The sequence below is a fragment of the Ischnura elegans genome, chromosome 10, assembly GCF_921293095.1.
Source record: "Ischnura elegans chromosome 10, ioIscEleg1.1, whole genome shotgun sequence".
Lineage (NCBI taxonomy): Eukaryota > Metazoa > Arthropoda > Insecta > Odonata > Coenagrionidae > Ischnura > Ischnura elegans.
The window spans coordinates 53,213,713-53,229,471 of NC_060255.1; the positions used below are offsets into that span (position 1 = coordinate 53,213,713).

The 15,759-nt window shown below is 33.8% G+C and overlaps 1 protein-coding gene across 2 annotated transcripts in view; it reads left to right on the plus strand.

Moving 5' to 3' along the window:
- LOC124166963 overlaps positions 1-15,759 on the plus strand; it is a 610,523-nt gene that overhangs the window by 153,640 nt on the left and 441,124 nt on the right. For both annotated transcript variants that reach the window (XM_046544703.1, XM_046544704.1), the window contains exon 3: positions 4,442-4,500. The gene's annotated coding sequence lies outside the window, so the exon portion shown is untranslated. The remainder of the gene's footprint in view (positions 1-4,441; positions 4,501-15,759) is intronic.

Below are 15,759 nucleotides of genomic sequence, written 5' to 3' on the forward strand. Positions count from 1 at the left end.
TCCTAACCTTTGAATTTTCCTTTGAGTAAAGTTGCGTGAATCACATTCATCACCAATTTTTTAATGATCACACACGTTCCGTTGGATAGTTATGGTTGGTTTGGCTTCGAAAGATCATGAGCACAGAAACTACATTTTTCTGTAAATCGTGCCTTGGTAAGCCAGGTACGTCCAAGGACTTCAAATATTCAGATAGATAGTTGGTGATTTCGTCTTCGTTTGTTACACATTTAAAAGATTCGAATCCATGCAGAGTACGAACTATTTGAATTTACCTCGTTTTAGTCATCCACATCTTCGTTCTTGCTCGCTAAATCAACCATCTTTGATTCGGAACACGGACATTACCGTTTGTCAACAATTGCTTGGAGATTTGTTTACAAACACGGTAGTGAAGTGTCAACTCGAGCTGGGCCACGGCTGGGCTTACAATCAGCACGAATTAAATTTAAAAAATTTAATTTCAATTTAACTAATATTTTGAATATATTTAGTAATTAAAATGTTATATTGTTACTAAATTCAGTTATTAAAGTGGTAAAAACAAAACAAATTATTTAATTTGTAGTTTTGACCGACTTATCAATTGTTGTGTTACTATAACTCCTAAAAGCATGTCCATATGAAAGAGATGAATTTTTTTTGTGAAATTATCCTTTTTTTAATGGCCTATATGTTAACCCCGCCTGAGACGAATCCAAAGAACCAAATCTCATTGAAATCGGTGCAGCCGTTCTCGAGTTATAAGTGTTCTAACTAACACGATTTTCGACTTTCTTTTATATATATATAGATTATTATCAGAAATGATAAAATTGACATTATTATTGCAAAAACTGAACAGAAGGCAATCGTAAAATGAAACGCATGGATCTTTCGATAGATAATAATAATAATAATATAATGCCTTTATTCGGGCGAGGTTGAGACTAAAAAGTACCCTCTTCCACCTAACCCCTCATTAGCGTCAATGTAAACATATTAAAAAATAATAGACAAACGTTCACAATGCAAAGGATATACAATATATGTGAAATGTCAAAAATATGAACCACTTTTGTGGAAAGAAGAATTCTGTTTGTGGGAAAAACATGAGGATAAGAGTGTAGTATCCTTCAGCGAAAAAACCCACTGCAGGAAAACGTCCACACAAGAAGGGGGGCGTGAAAAACCTGCGAAAACCTACTGATTGTGAGTGAAAGATGAAGCCGTGTTATTTGTAAAATACAACATAATCAATGAGGTACAAAGTATACACAAATATTACACGATAGATGACCCAAAGGCTGCGTCAAAAAAATATCAGGCCAGCGATAAATGATGCCGATAGCTGTAACGCAACCCAATGTCTAGGTTTTCACGTGGAAACGTTTTTCTTTTCACGCTCAGGCTATCTTGCAGGTGGTTTTAGGTTATCGAGCTACCGCGATCTGTTTCTATTTTTATCCATCGATTTGCGATAAAATTGACCGGGTCCGAATTTATCTCGGCCTCTGTCCAAGTGATTGCTTGTCCATTTTTTTTTTTGGGAACGGCGGTAGGCGTCCGCAGCCTTGTGGTTCGATCACGCTTGTCCCATTTCAATGGTTGGCATACTTTCACACAAGATAAAGAGAAACCCCGCTTTGAGTCTCCTCTTTGGTTGAAGACCCTAATGCCTGCAATAATGTGAGGCATTCGCGCTGTCTCAGGTGGGGAAACGAGCTCTACTCTGGACGGTTGAATCGGCTTTGTTTCTGTCCCGGATCAATGCCTTACCTAATTCCTTGCCCGTTCTGTCCATCCCATTTGGTTTAGTTTCCTCTGCAAACTACGGGCCGAATGACCTCAACATCGTATCGCTTTCCGTGACTACGGTACTGGTGTTGCCGCATTTGGATGTTAAAAAAACATTTTTTTTTGCTCTTTTCTTGACCTCTTTTAATTAATGATCAAAAATTCCTAGAGTATAGGTCATATTAATATAAAATGTTTCATACCAACTTTGCGGTTTATTTTAAAAACTTTCTCAGGGCTATGAATGAAAAAATGACAGTACAATAAAATACAATAATATACTATATTGATACATAAATAAAGGTTACAAAACAGTTTTTTTACAATTATATAATATAAAAATAAGATGGGAATACACAATAACTTTTACATACCTTAGTTTTGCACATATTTGTTTATTGATAGTAGGTAACTAAGCTATTACCTAATTAAGTTATCATTAATGTCGGTTAACTAAATAAAAATAAACTTTGATAAGGTTTTCAATGTCTGTTTTCTTTATCACAGCTGTTAATTGATCTAGATATAAGAATCATTTCTTTGAAGACTCTTTTTCTCAAATAAACCGAAACGTTGGAAAATAACATCTTGCATTTTATGACCTATACCATAGAGTAAGTATATTCCTAGTAAGTATATTCCTAAAATTGTTCCTAGCCATCTGGTTAATTGTTCTAGAACTTCACCAAAAACGTATACGATTTTTGTACGTGTAGTGAGCTCTCTATATATACTAACTCTATGCCTATACTCAAGGAATTTCGATCATTAAGAAACAGATTGTGACGGAAATTTTCCTGATAAGTTGCTGTAGAAATCAACATATGGCTAAATGAATAGTAGCTTTAGTAGGCTTTTAATAATGCTTTTTTCTGGTTGCTAACGTTATTCCCTGTGAAAGTTAAGTCTCTTTTTAACAAAACTGGGACTTCAAATGGACTCTTTGTATGATTTTGTTTCAACACACATTACCAAGGCTCTTTTGTGATTCAATATTCTCGCTGAAATAAAGAACACATAAGCATTGCCCATCCAAAAACTGAATTAAAAAATCATACAATCATTGTTAGGTATTGAAATCCTAAAGATGATTGATGGAACACATTGCAATATTCATTCCAATTAAATTCAACGAATTTTGTCCCATAGGGTCAAGATTTCGATAAAGATTTCTTTGTGGGTCTATATCCAACTCAAAAAAGATACTCTGAGACCGTTGTGTGAAAAAACTGCGGTGCGTTTTATGCGGATGTAATTTTTTTCTCATTTTTGCCAAAAAAATGATCCTTGAATCCTACGTTTCCCTCTTTTAACCATTCAACTGCCATAGAGCCCTGATTTAAGGATTCTTTTAAAGCTAAGCCTTTGTTTAAGACTGAAGCAATTAAATATTCTTGAATGATATAGGCCATTCCGAACTTTTCATCGAAATTTGAGACCCCATGGTACAAACTTTAAATGAATTGATGGCGGATGACCCAGTATAAGTTTTTCCTTATTTTAATCTTGATAAAATATTACCATGCTTAAATATTTATGAAGTAGTTACTAACTTGTAATTTGTCGAATAAAGGCTATTTATTATTATACTGTGGGTCAAATAGCCTAAGAATAGAAAACTAACACGATTCCTAGCTTTCAATGTTACCTCTCGAGAATTATTTTATAATTAAATCAAGGAATTTCCTTTGAAAATAATTAACTCTTTGCATAATATTATTCCTCTTCATCAGTCAATATTTCTTCAGTGCAGTAGTTACTGAAGGAGATGGAGGATGACGTATTAGTTACTTCTTTTTTCACCCTTTACTATTTTTTAAATAAATCAAGATTTCATAGCGATTGAGAACCTTAAAATCCGACACATCATGTATTTAGGTGATGAATTTACCTTTATTTTATTTTTTATGTGACGCATAAACCAACTCCATCGTTTCACCTTTGAAATCATGTGATAGGCTTATAATTTACGGACCAATTTAAAAAAATATTAAAAATAAATCCAAGTGTGGTGCTGTCTATAAAATCATGAAGATGGATTACAATAAGGACTATTAAACTTTTGGTATGAAATTTGCCTCCGGTGCTAAAACTTGAAAATTTATCATTAATTGCCATTTATCTCATAAAATTAAATTCACCGTCAACATGAAATAGTATTTGGTTTACTGGCTTACTGACTAACGTGGCCAATCCCATATGAATTCACAGAGGCTAAAGTAAGCCTACATTTTTTAAAAGTAAGCCTACAAGGATTTTTTTGCCTCCTTGAATGCCATGAGTTCATTTTACTATTACCTCAGTTCTTAGTTTAGAGTGAAAGAGGGTATATGTCATTGTTTGTATTCTCTTTGAAGAAAGGGACACATTTTGGATGTCATTTTAGTTGTTAAAACATTCAAATTTGATATTGAAGGATGGATGGAATATAGAGTGTCAGGATATAAGTGAGTTTTATAATCTTGCAGGGGAAATTTGGAGCACCTATTCGCTTGGATCAGTTTTTTTTTTATTGATTGGTATCCTCAATATGTTGTGTGTGGAGGGAAATTGATGCGAACATTTAAGCTGCTAGAGATGATGAGTGTAGAGAGATTTCATTTTATATTATTCCATATGCTGGTTCCGTCGAGCAAATTTCAACAAATATATATTTATATTCTAGGACTCCTCTGAAATGGATATTTGCGGTTACTGTTGACTCAAACCACAGGGATTGACTAGGTAAGTCCTTCATTCTTTCCTATTTTATTCTTACTTTAACACTGTGTTTTTATTTACTGTACTCAATACCTTTAACGATGAATACGAATGCTTTTACCACCATCAGACGAGATAAATGGGTGTGTGAACTACGCTGAAATCGAAACAAAAAATAGGATTTATCTCCAGTGGCATTATACTTACGTCTAAAACAGGCATAGAATAGCTCTCGGCCGCTGACCTAATGGTCCAGGGACAATTAAATTCTGTAGCCATCGGATACCCCGTTCAATAAACCGCATATTAAGACATGGCTAAGGGAAAGGACCTGGCCGGCATACTTTGAATACATTAATTTTACTGACATGTGGCTATGTCCAGGTTTGTGCTCTACCCTCACCTACCGAAATCAAACTAGCGACAAACAAACGGGTAAGTGACTAATTCTGTGACAACACCCCAATTTTAAATGGAGTTGAAATCAGATTGGTAAAGACAGCTTGACTTATTACTGGAACAGTGCTAATTATTTCTCTCGCCAATTAATAATTTATATTTCCATCCCCACACGGTTTGTTGATACTGGAATATTGATTTTTTCTTCGCAAACCTTCAACTTACCGAACAAATTTAAATTCAATTCGGGTGAGAATATAAAATATTGACCAAATTGCCGTACTTTTAAGGAACCGTTGCTGGTGATAAAGGGATATAGTTGAGGGTTTGATTTGATCCTGTATAGAAATATGTATTACAAACTGATCGGAATTTTAGTGCGACATAGTTTTGTGATGTATAAAACGTAATTGCTAAAAAAAAGTAATGTCTATAAATGAATTTATAAATTTCTACATAATTTTATATCTGGAAGAGTAAGGCAGATGTGTTTAGATTATAGAATAAAAGTTTAGGCCAATTCCGAAATATTTTATTTTGTCACGTTACCAATTTTATGCGTTTAGAAAAAACAATAATGATAATTTCTTTTACCCACCCAGTGCTTCAAACAAATTCTTAAAAATAGCCTTAACTCAGTGGTCTACGATAACTCATGGTAAAAAAGAAGGAATCGTATGATATTCGCAGTAGATTATTCTTGCTAGAAGATTGAATTTTTCTTAAAAAAGCCTTCCAATTTTCCAAAAAAATATTAATTTTGGGAGTTTAATTTTGTGAAGCGTAAAAGCTTGACAGGCCTGTCGTTATTAGAGGACCCCTTTCCTAGCCATATAGGGGTGTAGTTGAGATTTTATGCTCATCCTACATAAAAGATACGGTTTCAAAAGTGGTAGGGATTTTAGTGCGACAAAGGTTTGCAATGTATGAAATTTAATTCTTAAAAAAATTAAAGCCTAAAAATCCATTTATCAGGTGCCACAAAATTTAATCTTTGTAAGAGTAAAGTAGATATGCTTAGTTTATAAAAATAATTTTTGGGTGAATCCCGAGATATTTTGTATGAGATAACTTACGCAACAATTTTAAAGCACCTTAATAGAAATATTTAATATTTTTTTACACAGCAGGTGTCTTAAAATAAGTCTTTGAAATAGCCTAGAATGAGGCCTCATTAATCGTGAAATATCAGGAATCCTATAATATTATAGTTTATTGTAGCTTAAAAATGTCTTGAGTTTTTCTTTAAAACCGTCCGATTTTCCAATAAAAGTTTACTAACCCAGAAACGAAACCAAAAACTGTTGACACATTGATAGTCATGCAGGTTTATATTCGAGGTTTTGTATTGATCCTGTATTAAAATATGCGTTCAAAACTGATCGAAATTTTGGTGGGACATAGTTTTTTGGAACAAGTGTAGTAACGATAGGAGATGAATGAGGAAAGATAGGTTGGAAACATCAAGGGCGAGAATTGATTGGCTTGGGCCCGAGAAGCAATTTTCTCCATATATCACGCCGCCGCATTTACGGCTGTTGGATGACTAGCGGAGAACTGCCGTCATATTTTAAGGGCGGAAATTTACCCTCTATCTACTACTTTTACGCGAGAGTGTGACACAATATTATTTCTCGGCGCACGAATGAATACAACTTCAAGTGCTTTTAGTATTCATCATTTTTAAGGTGGAGGGAAATGGCTCCTTATTTGCATTGGGATGAATGCAGATAGGATCATTTCGGGATGGTAGTGGCCACGAATACTACATAAGGCGATCTTTAAGTCGGCCTCTGAATGTTTTTTGATCTTTCAACTCACGGAGCATTTAAAGGTGTTTTCAAAAGTTGCAACTAGTGTCGCTTAATGTGCGTTTACACTGTGTAACATATCATATTAAAAAAGTTACATATTACATGTAACTTTTTATATAACACATATATATACATATAATTTATATTATATGTATATATAATGTATATATATTGCGTTACAAATCAAATATAAATTATATGTATATATATGTGTGTGTAACGCAATATTTCGTTTTTTAGCACATTGTTAAATGTAAAATGTTTCACGGATTTGTAGCTTTTTTGAAAAACATGTAATATGTAACTTTTACACACACATATATATGTATATATATGAGTGTGTAACGCAATATATATATGTGTGTGTGTTAAATTCGCCTTCATGGACAAAGTGATCTGAGTTTCACGGGGTTATAGGTATAATTAGGGGCATTAACCGAAATTTATATAAACTAGGTAACTCGTGCGAAAGTTTTGCATTAATTTATACATTTTTGCCTGCTTATTTTACGTTTCTTCGGCTTATTTATAGATTTAACGGGTTATGAAGTCTTTTCTTGAAGTTTAGAATGAAAAAGAATGTGTCAAGTCGTTATGCCTCGAGCGTGTAATCGACACGAAAAAATCGAATACTTTAAGTAAAATTTATGGGTAACAACTATTGTAATTTGTAGATTGTATTTTTCGTCAAAAGCAGGTAATTTAAAATGATACAATTATCTCTGTAAGTGCGGTATTAACCCAACATATACGGAATGAAAGAAAAAGTCCTTTCTGTGATAATTTATGCAAATGAAGATGTGATCTATACATTTAATTGCTTTTCAGTGCTAATAATCGCATATGAAAAAAATTATATTATACAACATTGGATGAAATAGTAGATCGCATTGCACTGTATACAGCGCCGCGGACATGTTCGAAAACCGATAAAAATGCGACCGAAGTGGCAACAGAAATCAGTCTATTGTGGGATGGAATTGGGTCTCCTCTATGCAATCCCCTTGGTAGCGGACTTTGGAGCTCGTGACGTATTTTTACCTATATGCAGAAATAAATCTTTATCCATTGAAACGGCACGAGAATAGTGACAGGAAATGAGAATCTCTCATTCTTTTTCCCTTTTCCTGATAGATGGAGACATGTTATCCGGATATTACGGAGTACGAATCGGGCGATTGACTTGAGTCGAATCGGATGCATTTGGAGACTGATCTGTACGGTCCGGGAAACAAATTATTCTTTTTTAACATATTGATTCACTATATGCTCCCCGTTTTTTTAGATCTACTCCTTTAGCTTCTACGTATATTTCAAATACTCGTATTTCCTCTGTACCCTAATAATAAGTATTTGATCGTCTATCGGTATTTTTTGAATATTCATCGTAAATATTTCTCTGAAATGATGTTGTGGGTTTAACTATATTTTCTATCGTGCAGTACAATATTCATCGCATAAAATTATGCATGGAAGTTTTCGAAAGGTGGTAGCTATTACGCAATTATAAAGTAGGATATGTGATAACGATGTAATATCTCTAAAGTTTTTTTTTTAACAATGTACATATCTGAACAATAAAAAGTTATGGTACTTTTTCACACGATGTATTCAAGACGACCGGTTTCGTCGCAGAGGCGACATCATCAGGTACAGAAATATACATTAATAATAATAATAATAATAATACTGTTAATATAACGACTTCTGTACCTGATGATGTCGCCTCTGCGAAGAAACCGGTCGTCTTGAATACATCGTGTGAAAAAGTACCATAACTTTTTATTGTTCAGAATGGATTTTCACAAAGTAAAGCCAGAAACAATCGAGTTTAATGTACATATCCTTCGGCAAATTATGGCAACGGAAGTCATATTTAAGGCGAATTAATTTAAAAATGTATTTCGGAAGTCTATCGAGTAAAGCATTGGCTTCTGCTCGAGAGGTCCTGGTTTCGAGTTCTCGTTGAGACAATTATTTTTACAATGAATTCTCAAAGTGTTAGGTAGAACCAGCTACCCTCTACTAAGAATGTGTGAAACCCTGAGGCTTTATGTTGATCCGGGGTAACGTGAACCTAAACTATACCAAACCAGCCTTTGGGATGAAGTACTATGCGAATAAGTGAAATAAATATTACCCTCATGATGTTAGAAACATTAAATCACAATTTTTCCCTTTGTGATTACTCGTATTATGAACTCCCAATTGGGAATATTAACAGTCATAGGTACTATGTAATCATGTATTTGTAATAGAATAATATATAACATGCGAATTTAGGACTAGTTAGTCCTTTCTTAAAATTTACTTGTTTGATAATAACATACATCGATGCCCTAGGTGGTGGTAATGCCGACCAAACAGGATTTAAACCCGCGGACATTACCTTGGCATTTTGCATGCATTACCCCGTTGACGTATTTTGACGATTTCGGCGTATACCAGTGCAAATACCAATTGACCTATATGATTAATCGACAAATTATGGAATGCCAATCCATTTCCTATCATCCAGTAACCTCTCATGAAGCTATAGTTGCAACTGATTTGTCATTTTGATTTTGTGCATAAATTACTTAAAATATAATTAGTGCATTTGTACTTTTCTGGATGAAAGGAGATTTAATATGGCAACCCATGATTTTATTTCTTTTCGTATTGAAAAGTATGCTCCTGGCATATAAGTGCATTGAACATTACCTGAATTAACCCTAAATGCGCCATCGAAATGCTATCATTCGGTGGATGTAAACTTGAGCTTGTACGCCACATACACTGCGCGAGTTCATAGTCAAGAATAATCTGGCAAGGCGTTGTTGGTTCAGCCGGCTACCAAACTTATGATGTGGCGGTATAAGAGGATTTTCTCCGCCTCTGATCCGGGGATAGGGAAACCCTTGATACGAATTGTATTGGTATCAATGCTGCAAAAATACGAGGCAAGGAAAATGGTGTTGGTTCAATCCTTGAGAGTGTGTGTTGCATACTGACAAGGTTCAGCGCTTATTGATCTCGCTGCTGGAAGCTCTCATTCAAGTACATGTGAAGCTCGGGGTTGTGTTTGTTCTCTAGTTTCAACCTTTGTTGGTTATCTGACTCACTAAAGTGAAACTCTCGTACTTGTTTCCTATTTATTTATTTTTATTTATTGTTTTCGTTTTTATTCAACCAATTTAACAATTAACGATCAAAGAATAAAACATAGAAGAAATATCAAAGAAGATATTGTTGGCACTAAATTAACTACAGAGGTATGTGTCACTGGCCAATTTTCCCACGAATTGTCCAGTGACAAATATCTTCGTATATATTTTATACCATTGGCCAAAAAAGAGCTCCCTACATCCTATTGTTAGTCCCAGTCAAAATCATGAGGCAAAGCTAATGCAATATAAATAAAATTGAACTTTAATAAATACCAATTTTTCAAACACACAAATAAATTGTCCATTCTACCCATTAGGAACTTCAGCTCTGCGTGATTAGATTCTAATTAATCTTTCTCTCTTAAAAATGTATATTTATCTCAATTGAAATTTAGATTTTTACAATATTTTCATATACAATTCATTATCTGCTAACAGAAAAATTTTCCTATTCACTATTGAGTATCTTGGAGTAAAGTGTCATCATATTTATACAATTTCAGGATAAAATGTGAAAATCGATTTCCACAGCATATCATATTCTCCTTCATTTATTACAGCATTGTAAAATAGGAGATAGTTCGATATTCTTCACTAAATTAATTTATAAAAATGAAAGTTTTCCAACATATTTTCGTTTATAATGTGCTTTCGCCATAGGATAAACGAGATATCGAAAAAAAAAGTACCGGAAAAAACTTTTTGAATTCATTTAATAATGTCAATGTAATTTTTTCCATACGGGATCTATTTAATTAGCAATATTCTAATTCGAAAACTGAAAATGCATTCACTGAATTTGACATCCATTCAAGATGTAAAAATACCTAAGCAAAATCCAAATTGATTGGACGGACAAAATATCAACAAGAAACACCTAATATGATGAAGATTGAAAAATTAACTTATAGCAATCAGCTGTTAACCGGAGAAATTATATAATTTTTTTTAGACGAGGGTTTTCAGCAGGCAAGTAAAACGTATTTTTTCTTAGCTAATCATCGATAAATTAGATTCAGTTATCTCAAAATTCCTCATCTCATTTGTGTAATTCATGATTATGTAACATGGTGCCTGAAAAACGGTGGCCATTGCAAAGTGAGGATAATTATGATAACAACTTGAATGAAGGCAATAAAAATAAAAGCATATTATCAATAATTAGCATTTTAATTTTGATCAATATCCAACTTACCTACATTTTTAAACATAGAGAAAAAACAACATTGTATTCTATTATAAAATATCTTTTGTGCATGTTTATGGCGTCATTCATCAGAACCAAGTCTGCGTTGCAACGCTTCTTGTTATGTATATATGTTTCGTGGAATACCAGTAATATCGTATGCAAAGCAAAATGTTTTGACCTAGTATTTTCTGGTACGTAGGATTTATGACTTCGGGGAATTTGAACCGTATCGTTGACGAGTAAAATGGGGACAATGAATAATGGATAATGGTTAAATTGGGTTAGCAGCGAGGTGGAATGTAGTTAAAATAATGCTTGTTATCTATGTACAATAATGTCCAATATTGAATGAGATAACAGACATTAAGCAATGAGAATATGCTATTCACAATGCCTGCAATGTCGATCGCCACTTGGGCAGGAGCGGGATTGGAGGAGAAATGTATATATTTGTGACAGAAATTTTTTACCATATAATTTGGGGCAGTTATCATTTGGGAAAGTAGATATATGATTTTTAGAGCAGGTAAAAATCTTCAAATTAAAAAGCAGAGGAAGTATGAAATTTGAGAATATTTAAAAATTCAAAATGAACAGCAAACCTTTATTTTATGAAAGAAACAAGATATCATTTTCAGTCATTTCGATTTTTTCGTTTCTTACAATATAGGTAAAGTTTAGGAATTTCCTACCATAGATTTTAACAATTGATGATCAAATAAAATTGTTGTGATTATTCATATAATTTTGCGGGAATGTGGTGTTACATTTAGGGTTACGACCCTATTACTGCACGGTTGTCGAAAATAACTTTAGAATTAGTGAAAGTGACTGCTTTCAAGCAATGATTATGTGTTAAATTATTAGACTTTAGAGATTAAATTAAAATTTGCTCTTCAATTACATTTTTTTCTCTATATTTTGGTAGCGTGTTTATGTAGTACTTGTTTATGAATTAAGAGTAATTCATCTCAACTTGCAATGATTATAGTATTGACCGGATTTGTTATGTTTCTTCTGATTGCGAAAAATTGCTCTCGTAACATATACCAGTTGGGTGTTTCATGTGGAAAATTTATAATAACTTCATACAAAAGCTTTCAAGAACAAAGCGTATAAGCATCATGATGACTCCCTGAGATTTAAAGGAATGCAATATTGTATATCGAATTAACGATTACTTGCGACTTTTCAGTGCGCCTATTAATTTTAAATGCCAGTAAACATGTTTCCACTATCATCTGGAATTTATGAAAATTCAAAATAAAAAAGATTCCATCCTTGGCATGATCTTCCATTTGGGCCATTTACTTGAGTGGCTATTGCCAAGACTTATGAATACGAAGTGTGCACCTACAAATTCGAACACATTCCGTAGCATAGAAATAAAGTGGAGCGTAGCTGGTTTTCAATATACGTTCATACCCTATTACCTGACTTTTAGCCTGAATAAGTTTTGATGGTATCCGAGTCGAGAAAACATCTCCTAAATACAAGGTTGTTTTCAGATCTTTTCATGCGAAACAACCGTGGAAGTAGACTTTTAAATTCTTCGATGATTTCAACATTGCCACTCGGGAATCAAGCACATTGCCGATTCGGCTGTTACGAGAGCTGTTTGAAGGAGAAAGTTGGGAAAAACTCTTCCGCTTTCGACCTCTAAAACCAACATCTCTTCATTCCCTATCGTCGAACTCACTCGTCCACTTCATTAGACCCCTTGAATCTCCTGCGAATTATCGTACTCCCTTGTGAAACCGCACATTCCGATCTCTCAACCTACTCCATCAGCCTTTAACTCTCACTCCAAACATTCCTACTACTCTGGAGAGCATTCCAACCTTTAAATCTTTCCAAACCATCCATTTATGTGCAAATAACCAATTTTTTCATTTCCAAATTATTGCGTTAAGCAGTAAAATTTTCAACTTTAATGTACCATTAATTTTTCACTAATAATATCAAACTTTATCCCTCGAATCTTAGAGTAGACTTTTGTAGTAAAATTTTGCATGTTATTTTTCGCTACTTCATTGCCAATCGTGAGAGTTTCAGAGAGAGCTCTTCAAACTGTTGGACTTGCGGGCTGCTATAGGCTCTGGAAGAACATTGAGGTCATCATAAAGAGCATGTTTCCATAACTCTAGGAGTCTTGTTGACGGATAAGTGTTTTTGAACGTTCAGTGGCCTCCGAAGTATTTATCTAAACGTTATTAAAATTGCGTCGGGAGAATTCCTTTCCTTTCTCACTATTTTCGAAGTTAGCGTTTGATTGTAATTTGAAGTTATTAAAGGTATTTTAAATGTAAGCTGCTTAGTTACTATTATATACCCTTTCAATAAGCAAAAACAATTCAACCCTATTTCCTAGCGTGTTATTCCCCTAAAAGAGACATGCTATCATCTTGTATGTGGGTTTCAATATAGACCTCTTATCGGGATCCATAAACCTGATTTATCAAATGTTGCTAGTATATGTTTTATTTCGAATGGATTAAATGCTTTTATATACTTAATAATTTGATGAAAAAGTCTAAAGAGGTGTGCATGCCTAAGTTTACCTGCTCATTTCAGTATCATAAAAAGAAAGCAACTGCAAGCAGATTAAAAACGTAGCTATGGAGGAGTAAGGGTGTTTTACGGGTTGCAACCGTCCCCTTTGAGTCTTTGAAAGAGGTACCAAAAAGGAGTAAGATGACCTAAATAAGTAAAGAAGTACTTTATTTTAATAAGTACTCGTGCCAAATTACTGTTATTGAGTCCTAAAAATCAATTTTTCAACATCAAATATCCCCGTACCCATTTTCTGTGATGTCTTTTCCATGCACACCAGGAAGGCCCCGAAATCTCAAGTAAACTTTTAAAATCCTGTCTGCGCCACTGTTTTAAAGAAAACTAATTATTCACGGTTATTGCATTCGGTGGCATGTTTTTTAGTCCATATTTGTTAGTCCATAGTCCATTGAAATAAGTATGTAAAAAATGTATTGGTTCGTACCATAATTTTTCCGTGTTAACAATTATCTGCATGTATATCATTAAATGGGTTGAATCATTTGCTGTTATAATACAAACACCTCCAAAAATATTCCTATTCGTTTAATCGCATTAATACTTTACGATATTGTTATAGAAGCTTATTAGAGCCTTATTTTGATACTACCTATCTAAAATTTGACAACGTCACTCCGTCCATATTAATGTAACTCTATTGGGTGTTCTAGATTTCAGAACGTGTTTCATTACTCTCTTTGACTGTGTATTTGTTTTTATGTGTAATTTTCCGTCAATTCAGCATGCAATTGGCTCTAATGTTCATATATTATGACCAAAATTCTGTTATGTATTTGAATTTACCATAAAGAAAACGGAAATAAATCGTTCGAATCCTAATTATTTTAACTTTTACTACGTTTCCCTGAATTTAATGAAGAAAATGCCTTGAATCATATTTAATTCTATGTCTCTCCATAAAATTGTCATATATCCATAAATTGTAACTTATTTTAGAGTAATAACTAGCTTGTAAGATCTAATATCAATATATTTGACTGAAATTTATTTATTTACTTATTTATGTATTTTTGATTATTTAATCTAAGAATGCATTTGTCTGAAGTTCCCTTTTTGTTGAATTTTATGCTTTCAAATTTTTAAATTTATTTTTGAAAGTGCTTCTTCAAAGAATCGATGGAAATTCTTTTTGTTATGAAAGAAATATTGAAGCATATTTGCCATATTTCAATTCAAACAAAATTATTACAAATGGCTACGTTTCAATGAAACCTTTTTGACGCTCTCATTTTTCTGTAACTAAATATTAGGTTAACGACCATATGTAATCATTCCCTTGAGGATGTTAAACCATTTCAAAAACCACACGACCCTAGGTTTTTTTCCATTTCTTCCCACATTGGAGATTCCTTTCTCCCTTTTAAGGAAGACTTCGCCCTAATTATCCCACTCCCTTACCTCTCTCTCGCCCGTGACCCTTTTAGTTCTTTCTCCACGAACTTTCCGAATCACCCAAGTGCAGCGCATACACACACACGCGCGTTCGCCCTAATCCTTTATCTTTGACCCGCCTCTCTTCTCTCGGCTCTTCATCGAACCTCCGGCGAAATCGTGTTAAGGGCGAGCAGTTCCGTCCCACCAATTCCTCACCCGCACCTCAAACAACCCCTCTTAAATGAGTTCCCAGGATGGCCTCCTTTCAATGTCCTCCGAAATTCTCTCTTCCTTGCCCTCTCCTTTCCTCAGTCTTGGTTCCAGGACCTCTTTTCCTCAACCCTCGGGCGTTTCCGAAGCTCAAACTCGCTCCCTCGCTCATGAATCACCTTTGGCAGACCCTGTGTGGGCAGATAAGGCCGTAGGCTTTTTCGTGATAACAATATAATTTAATAATGATATGATTTGTTTTTCTCAATTTTTTACATCCAATTTTAGCACTTTTTATGCAAGGTTACAGTTCAGAAATCAGATTTATGTCTTGCTATAATAATAGATTGAAATTATTAACAAATGAAAATATACAACAGCAATACAGATCGTGCATATATGAATAATGAACAATAGAGACACTAATAAAGCAAACGTGATACTGATTGCTAGCAAATGAAAATTTGAAAAATCCTTTCTTATATTTGTCGATTTAAAATTGCTCCGTTTCGGAAGTATAAAATAAACTCCGAAATGCTACATTGAAGTATTATTATTGCTTGTAGTATTCGCA